The sequence below is a fragment of the Mercurialis annua genome, linkage group LG5, assembly GCF_937616625.2.
Source record: "Mercurialis annua linkage group LG5, ddMerAnnu1.2, whole genome shotgun sequence".
Classification (NCBI taxonomy): domain Eukaryota; kingdom Viridiplantae; phylum Streptophyta; class Magnoliopsida; order Malpighiales; family Euphorbiaceae; genus Mercurialis; species Mercurialis annua.
The window spans coordinates 50903418-50913453 of NC_065574.1; the positions used below are offsets into that span (position 1 = coordinate 50903418).

The 10036-nt window shown below is 29.4% G+C and overlaps 1 long non-coding RNA gene across 1 annotated transcript; it reads left to right on the forward strand.

Annotated features, from left to right (window-relative positions):
- Positions 1-298: 298 nt before the first annotated feature.
- On the forward strand, positions 299-2387 carry LOC126682937 (uncharacterized). Its single transcript, XR_007641564.2, has 3 exons — positions 299-385; positions 467-544; positions 1739-2387. It is a non-coding gene; the product is annotated as an uncharacterized LOC126682937 (long non-coding RNA).
- Positions 2388-10036: the final 7649 nt, after the last annotated feature.

Sequence of the window (10036 nt, forward strand, 5' to 3'; positions counted from 1 at the left end):
AAGAAAAAGGCGTATTCATGCAAATTTAATTTTAGAAACACGCACGCTTGTAATTGAAAAAGTTAAGAGAGTGGGTTTGCAAATAATTTGAAAAATTATGTAGAGAGTGTAATTTCCTCATGCACTTATCCTATATTTCTCACGTGAACCATGACCATTCTTTTAGTAATATAAAAGGCCCATCATAGAAAGCCCATAAAAATTGTTTACTTAAGTTATTCTGCATATTAGCTTCTTCCTCCTATAAATACATCTGCTTCACGTTTTCTTTTTCTTTTTCTAAACCTAATTTTTTTTCCACCACTTTAAAAACAAACCCTAGCCGCCATACGCTCTAAATCCTGTGATATCATATTCATTATTTCGTTCTTTTATCCTCATTCCGGTAAGAAATCGACTACACCTTTTCTTATTACTATTCGATATCGTAACACCGGTTTATAACGCACGTTCTTTACTATTCTAGCATTGATCCGAGTTTTCCTTCGACGATTCATCTATCTCATTCGTTATTTATCATCGTTTCGCTTCGGAATCGAATACGGTACGTACAAATTCCTCGTTCTTGTGCCGTCTCGTTTCGACGTTCTTGTATATTTAAATTGCTGCTGTACTTGTGTGGCTTTGCTGCCCTTGTTGCTGTCCTTATAAGTATGATTATGGTATTATTTCTTCACTGATGTTACCTTATATTCCTTGTCTTGAGTAATTGTTGAATGTGTTGTATTTAAACGTTATATTTTCTTTGTTTTGGATTCTGTTTGAATTATGAAGATGCTATTATTGGTCATATAGGTGTTGGTCATAATTTTGGGTTTTTGTTTGTTCAAGAAATTGCTTGGGTTAATTTAGTTTGTTCATATTGTTTGGCAAAGGGATGAAGTATTCACTGTAATGGCGGGTTCAAATTGGTTTTGTTATGTTTAAATGAAAGTGATGGATGGCTAAATTATTTGTGTGATCCTTAAGTTGTTTTGGCTTGATCAAATTGATTTTTTAAGATTAATTTTTAATTAATCAATTCTATATTATTAATTGATTTTGATTTTAAATTGCAGATTTAGTTCAACTTATAATTTGGCAATTTGATAATATTATTATTTATAGTTTTAAATTACTTTGGCAATATTATTTTTAAATCGAGAAATAATATTACTCCTATTATAATTTAAATGATTTTAAATTAAATTATTTATTTTGACTATTATAAATGGGAATTTGACATTTATATCTAATCTTTTATTTTAGAGATTTTGACTTAGCGTGAAAATTGGATAAATTTATAATTTAGCCTTTTATTTATTTATTGATTTATTTAATGAGATATTTTGCCGGTAATTTTTAATTACTTGGGTTTCAAACTATTGAGTTCCATTTTGATATTAGTTAATATTTTATTTTATTATAATTATAAACTGTGGTTTTATAACTCTGAATTTATGGTTGGGTCGGATTAGACTTGGGTCGCCCGACATGTGAGTTTAACTTGGTAGTTTTAAGAAACTCGGCTAACTCACTATTTGAGGAATTTATTTAATTATTATTTAAATAATATTTCGAAATGGTTTTTAAGGTGTGAACTCAATAGACTTGAATTATTTTACGGCATTATATTTTATTTGAGAATTGTGTTTTTCTGTGTGATTTTACATGTCTTATTATTTGTGCTTGTCCTACGTGGTGTCTAGTAATCTTAGAGTTAGGGGTTGTTCGGATATTAACTTATATATTATTTTAGACCCGTCGACTGCTCGTGCTTCGTAGTCTACCCAGGGTTAGCTGTTTGCCGAAATTTCACGTGGATAAATAAGCAGTGAGTTTGTAGTGCTATTTACCGCTTTATTAAGTACCGCAATTTATTTTAGTATTATAAATGCTTTTGAACTGTTTTAAGCGATTATGGATCTGGATTGAATCGAACTACTCGATAGGCTGGTATCGAGACTGTGTGCACCGGTAAGTACACTGAGATCGACAGACTAATGTCTTGCTTACGCTGGTATATGACAAGGAAATGTTCCCGTCCACACTGGGTTTATCAGTATGCTATGTCATACATACGCTAGGATCATTTCAATACTGTTTTCCATAATTATACTATATTAGTATAAATGTTTTGATTTAAGGGTTTTAAACTTAATAAATGTAAATAGTATTGCGAACTCATCTCAGTATATCTAACCCCGTTGTTTTCCCAAATTTTCCAAGTTTATGATTTGAAAGCTGGTCCACTCCGATTCTTTTGATTCCTCGGAGGTTTTATGTTATTTAAACTAGTCTCTGTTTTCGAACTCTTAGACCGCAGTAGAACTAGATTATATATTACATTTGTTATTGCACTTTGGGATTGTCGATTTGCTCGATTATTTATTATTGGCATGTTTACTCTGGATTATTTTATTGTTATATTTAAGGCATGCTGTTGAGCATTCCAGATATTGAAGTTATTTATATTAGAAATATAATATAAATTGCTAGACTTAGGTTGGAGTCTCGGTTGTCCCTGAGCAGTTTTCTACAGGTTTAAATGTTTGTTTGTTTTCCGCAAGTCTTGCTACGGGTTTTGGTACGACCATACTCATACCCTAGCGCCGGTCACGATTCATGAAATTGGGTCTTGACACAACACCCGTAGAAAGTCTTGCGGATAACAGATAAATATCATAAACAACTATGTACCTGTATAAAACCACATGCTCGGGGGCAACCGAGACTCCAACCTAATCTAGCAGTACATATAAGCAACATATATTCAAAGTATACTTAATCTCAAATTAAGTTCTAACAGTATGGAAAATTAATATGTAATACCAAAATTACTGTAATCATGCCAAAGCTGATAAAATAATAGTTGGACTATACCAACAAACAATAGTCTAAAGCAATAAGCATAAGACTAAGTCATAAATCAACTAATACTGCTATTGCGGTCTAAGAGTTAAAATAGTTCGACTCTTTTATTCTGAATAAAATAAAGAACCTCCGAGAATGAAGAAACATAGATCGACCAATGCTCAAATCATAAACCTGGAAAATTGGAAAAACAACGGGGTCAGATTTACTGAGTAGAGTTTATATAACCATTTACGTATATTAATTTGAAAACGTTTAATAAAACATTTTCATTATGAATTACCAATGAAACCCTAAACCACAATTCTAAATCCATTGTCGTGTCTGTGAGACGTATCTCAATAACCGATCCCGGACTAACACTTAATAAAATAGTGAGTCTAGGAGACGTATCTTCCACCGGTGCCCTCACTAAGATGAGACGCATCTCAAACCTACCTCGATACCATAATAATCATTACCGGTGAGTACGCAGTCCCGATGATGCCCATCGAGTAGCACGTTCCAAATCAAATCCACAATGCCGAAAAACAGTTCGAAAGATTTTCATACATACATATATATATATATATATATATATATATATATATATATACAAAATATAATAGTTGCTTAATAAAGAGGTAAATAGAGATATAAACACACTACTTGCTATTCCACGTGAAACTTCCCAAGCAATCTAACTCTGGTTCGCATCTGAAGTACGAACAGTCGACGGGTTTAGATAAGGTATAAAATCATAATTAAAAACAAACCCTAACTCTAGAGAGTACTAGACACCACATAGGACTAGCACAAACAACAGATCATGGTAAAACAATCCAGAATAAACACAAAGTTCAAATATATTTTAATGCCCAAAATAATACAAGTCTATGGAGTTCCCGCTTAAAATCCATTTCGAAAAGATATTATTTAATTCATGATTAAATAATAAATAATAATAAATTAAATCAATTTCCAAATAGTGGGTTAGCCGAGTTACCGATAACTACCAAGTTAACCTCACATGTCGGGCAATCCAAGTCTAACTCGACCCAAATATTTTGTCAAAATTACAAACCATAGTTTATAATTATAAAATAATACTCTTGATAAAATAATAATTAAATATTAAAGCGGAACTCAATAGCTTAAAACACAAGTAACCAATAGTCACCGACAATTTACTTAGCTAAAATAAGTTAAGAAATATAATTAAAAGATAAAATATAAATTAGCCAAATTGGCACGTTAAGCCAAAAATTCTCAAAGTGATAATTACCCGAGTAATTATTCGATAAAAAGAAAATTATAAAATCATTAATGTTTTCCGATTAAAATTATTTAATGGCCCAAAAACAAATGAAATCTGAAGCCCAAACAATAAAGCCCACACATAATTATTAACCTTGTCCAAATTAATTAAAGGCGCAACACATTTTAATTAATTGATACCCTAATCGTAGCCCCTGATTCCATAAGCCCAACAACATAAATTGAAACCCATCATTCAATTTAACTTAGAAACAAAGATAATAATGGCCAAGTAAATAATAAACTCCACACTTTTAAAAGTAAAGCTCACCCAAACATATCTTCATCTTCCTCACGCAACCATATATAACATATATAAGTTACAGAACAATTTAACAGTAGCTTAAACCATAAGAATAGAAACTCCAAAAATTTTGTAATCTTAAATACTCAACTAGAGAGCACAATCATCGATAAGAACCCTTCGGCCAGAACATTAAGAAACATACATAAACAGAGGAAACGATTAGCTATCGAAAGAAAATCGAACCCGAAACAAACAAATCACTAGAGAACCAAAGACTTAACCTATGATCTCAATTTCATCTTAAAACAATCAAATAACATTAGAAACGAAAATCAAATTTTTGGCAGCAACAAAGGATAAACAGTCATTAAAATTTCAAAACGGTGAACTGTAACGGCGCTAGCACGAGTTAGATTCACGTACCGTTTTCGATTCCAACACGTAGAGATTAACGAGGTCGATGAATAAGGATGAATCGTCGTAAGAAACTTTAAATTGATGATATAATAGCAAAAGCACGAGTTAAGAACGATATTACGATATCGAATAATAATAAGAAAAGTGAAGACGATTCCTTACCGGATTGAACGAATGGAATAAAGAATGATACGTCTCAGATGAATTTAGAGTGTTTGACGGCTAGAGTTTTATTTAAGAAACGGAAGAAAGAAAAATAGGTTTACAAAAGGAGATGAAACAGAAGCAATATACGAAAAAGAATATGACTCTGCACTTATCTGATGTAACAAATTGTATTGGATTTCCTATGATTCTAAGGGCATGGGCCTTTCATGATATTAACAAAAAAATGGGCCAAAGCATTTTGCATGGATTATTCATGCAAGGCTTATAATACTTATTTTTTTTTTTTTTAAATAAACAAAATAAACACTTAACATATTTATTTTAATAATAATAATAATAATAAATTACTTAAAACTTGACGGAATTAAAAATTATAATTAAAAATAATAATTTAAAAATGCGGAATATTACATTAAAACTTGTACATTTTGACATTTTCGAAATGAATTATTTTTTACTATTATATTAAAGTAACTATATTTTATCTGAATTTTTCACGTAATATGAAAGTGAAAACTTGTAGCAAATAAATATTTTATATTTAAATGATCAATAAAAAAAGTGCAAAAAGGTAATTTACATAAAATAATAATCATCTATTAAAACTTGTAGGGAACAGATAGAAATAGTTATTAAATCTTTAGAATATTGTATATTTAATTTTAGATTAATCAATAATATTGCGATAATTGTTTTTTAATTTTAAATGTTCATTTTATAAATTAATATGATTATCTGATATTATCATAACTATTTTTAAGATTTAAAATACAGTTCCATAATAATAATGGCTAAAATCCTTTTTCCTCTTGGAATTAGCATTATTAGAATTAAGTTCAACTAATATTTTTATTTATTATAAATGTTTATTATTCTTAATTATCATTTTAATCAAATCAATATTTTCATTTTTTATTTTCATTTTCTTGTTTCTATGCTTTTGATCACTTTCATTTCATTTTACAATTTTAACTTTAACTTTTGATTTGCATTTATTTATTTATTTATTATTAATATGATAAATATTTCATGCTTGATAAATTTAAATTAATAAATTATTATATGATTAATGATAGAAATTAAATCTTAGCATTATACATATATCTTTAACAATTAAATACTTTTTTGTTTGAACACTTGTTATCTAATGTTAGACACATGTTTTTAATATTTAAACATTTGTGCTTTCAATTGTTCTTAATTTAGACATTTCTTTCCTATAGTTAAACTTTATCATTTTTATTTTTTTATTTTCTTATATATGCAAAGTATTGTGCTCTTGCTAGCTTATAACATGTGAGCTACATTAATATTGTATGTCTTATTTTCTGGAAGATTAATTTCATCATTCTTTAATGCTTCCTGCACAAATCTAATGTGATAGAAACTCTGCTATTTAGTAAGTTATAATCTAGTATAGCATGAATAGTCCGAACATATTAAAATCGACTGTCATATCATACACGAGAAATTAGCTTATGGGCTATTGCATTTGCATACATCTCTTTTTACCGGGTTCCAGATTGCCTAACAAAACCTTAATACCTCCAACAACTTTTCTATATGCAATCTAAGTTATACCTTTAGAACTTGTAGGCTCCAACTTGAGAGAGCGTAACATAATATACTCGTATAGCTAATCTAGCAAGCCCACTCATACACAACATCTTGCAGCTGAAGAAACACATGCTCATGCTCACCTTGTTGCTAAAGTTACACAATGTCATTTACGTTGTTATAGAAAAAACTAATGCACAACTCGTCTGTACATTGCACATACACTAGGGGTGCGCAAAAAGTAGCCGAACAAAAATTATAATTATAGTTCTGTTATGTAATGAATACATTTTGGTATAGTTTGTTCTTATTTAAAAATTCAGTTTGGTATAGTTTGTACTTATAATAATAATAATAAATTTCATTCTTTGATAATTTTAACAAAAAATTGTTGAGAATATCGATCCATTATCTCATCTCATCGGGTCATAAATTTTGCTCAGCTTCCATATGTTTCTGTTGTGATTATGTTCAAATTTTTTTTGCAGATTTAAACTTCTACATCTGTATTGTAAACTCTATTTTAATTTCCTCCAACAACCCACTAACAAGAAAAATAGAGTGCTCGATTTATTATCAAAAATTATATTGGAATATATATTCCACATTAATGCAAAAAGTATGAAAAAATAACATGCAATAAATGTTCTGTATCTTATATTCATATCAAATACATGAAAAATGACAAACTATTTATCAAACTCCCTATGATCAACACTTCACTAAGCTCAATGATTTCACCTGTGGTTCCTTTGTTTCTGTAATAGAGGAGTGAATAGCATCAAACTTGGTGACTTGATCTGCAAGAAATGAATGCTCTGTTAACCCTAGCCAAAGGGCCTAATAACTCAAGTTTCTAATTAAAAACTCAACCTTTCAAAAACGTCAATTTTAATGTCGAATAGTATATTTCAAGTGTAGCCAATTAGATATATATATTTTTAAAAACACTAAAAGATTTTTTCCCTTTATGACCAAACCTAATCTTTTTTCAATTAAAAGATACTTAGCTTACAATTGATGGAACTAACAAGTTTGTTCATAAATAAAGAAAATTGGCACTTTTTGAAAATGAATAATTGGTTACAACTGATCGAAATGCACTTGTTGAAATTAATCGGTATTTTGAAAGATTGAATCGTAAATAAAAAAATACTTTTAATCAGTATTCGATGACTTACTACATAATAATTAACTTACCCATGGGAGATCAAATGAAGCCTATCTCAAGGTAAAAGAAAAATATAAGATATGAGAGATAAAAGAATAAACACACTATCACATAAGTCACTTTCAGCAACACTGACAAAGCAACAGTATCGATATTGTTGCAATAGTGTATATAAGGCAACAGAAAGGTTACGGTTAAAATCTGTTGCACAGAAATTAACGAATTTCAGAGATTTACAACATAAGGCAACATATATTGAAAACGGTTGCATTAGCTTAAGAAAATGCAACAGTTTAACTGAATCAAGCAACACTTATACACTGTTGTCTTTTCTTTCCTCATAAAATTAGTCTTAATCATTGGTGTTTTTTTTATATCTTTTTTTCCGTGCCTTAACTTTGGTGTGCAATTCCATCTGTATCACTTTTTATACTAAGATACTTGAGTTGGAGTTTTTTTACCGCTCTTTACGGCCTTTTTAGTAGATATTTTAAAAAATAATTGATATAAAATTTACAATCTGAAATAAACATAAAAATGTCAAACTTTACGTTTAACTGTACCCAAATACTACTAATATAACTAGACTACATGAGTTAATTAGTTATAAAATGTCACAAAATGTCAAACTTTAGGTTTAACTGTACCCAAATATTACTAATATAACTAGATAAGATAAGATAAAATTATATAAAAAAAACTAGATAAGATACGTTAATTAGAATTAACTATACCCTAAAACATAAAAAACGAAATTACTCAAACTTTAGGTTAATTTACATTTCAAATTGAGATTAGTTTGAGAACGAGCTATAGCTTCTGTTCGACTTCTTCTCTCCAACTGGCTGCCTGGATCAATTATGCTTCTTCCTCCATATAATTGTATGGTCATCTCTTTTGTTTATGGAAACATCCTTTATTGATAGAAACAAATTGCATTAATTTTGAAATGTAGGTGAGATCTTTCATTATTTCAGATTAGGTGCTTTTGCATATCTACTTAAGTGAACTCATATAAAAATATGGGTTGGCATGTTTATACCCAAATTCTAATTTCAAAGAGTAGCTCATGTCGTTCGAGGTGATATGACGATCTCTTGTAGACTTTCTTAAATCAACATTTCTACTGGACTATATATTATCATCTCATACATGAATTGCTTAGGTTTCTTAGGTATGTGGATTGAATATGCCTTTTTGCTTTCATTTAATTGGGGTTTTATGGCTATAACATAATTAACACTGATTCAATTCAATTTTGGTAATATATGTTAGATATTTCAGTTTTGGTATATATGTTCTTTTTTCACTTGTTCATTTACCATCGGAGTCGTGAGAGAGTTTAAATTAGTGGCAAACATCACATCATGTAGTTCATAGTAGAGTAATAATCTGCAATACACTATTACTTGCTAATTTAAAAAGATCTTCTATTGACATGATCATTTTTTGTTGATTCTTTAGATTTGGACATGATCTGTGAAGTGTAGCTAGTGGATTTTCATGTCATAGTTTTATAATTCCATGTGCAGCAAGATGAAAAGGAGGACAAGGCGGATCTGACTTTGGCGGAAATGCGCTCAATTTTGATTGACAACTCCACCAGTTAAGTATTCATTCTATTGCACATTTATCTTATTATGTATTGTGTTTGCATATTTTGAGTATGATTGTTTATGTGATTTTGCAGGATTTCAGGAAGATATTTGTAGAAAATGATTCCGTAGCAGAAAAGGCGTTCAATGTTTAGTAGTATAATCATTATTTTTGATGAATATTTTGGTGAACATTTTCTGCTTGTGATGTAATGAGTGGATGGAATATTTTCCGACTTTGAATTTTATGAATATTTTCCATTTTCTAATTTTGGTGATTATTTTATGTTATCTCATTTTAGTGAATGTTCTCCGTTTTTCAAATTTAGCGAATAATTTTACTTTTCGCTTTCAATTCTTGTTCCTCAACTATAAACCGTTGCGTTTTCTATATAAACTGTTGTTTAAGTTTTAGCCAAATCATTGCATTAGTATATATAAGTGTTGCCTAAAGTACTATTTAAATTGTTGCCTTATAAAAATAAATGCTGCCTAAAGTTCTATACAAATTGTTGCCTTATAAAAATAAATGTTGCCTAAAGTACTATAAAAAATGTTGCCTTAAAAAAATAAATGTTGCCTAAAATGCATTACAAAACTGTTGTAGTAGATGTTTGAAACCGTTGCTTTTGTTATAAATTGCAGCGATTTTATTTCTATTACAATAGTATAAAAACACTGTTGCAATAGCTATCAAAACCTATTGCAGCGGCCGTAAATGTAGCAGATTCA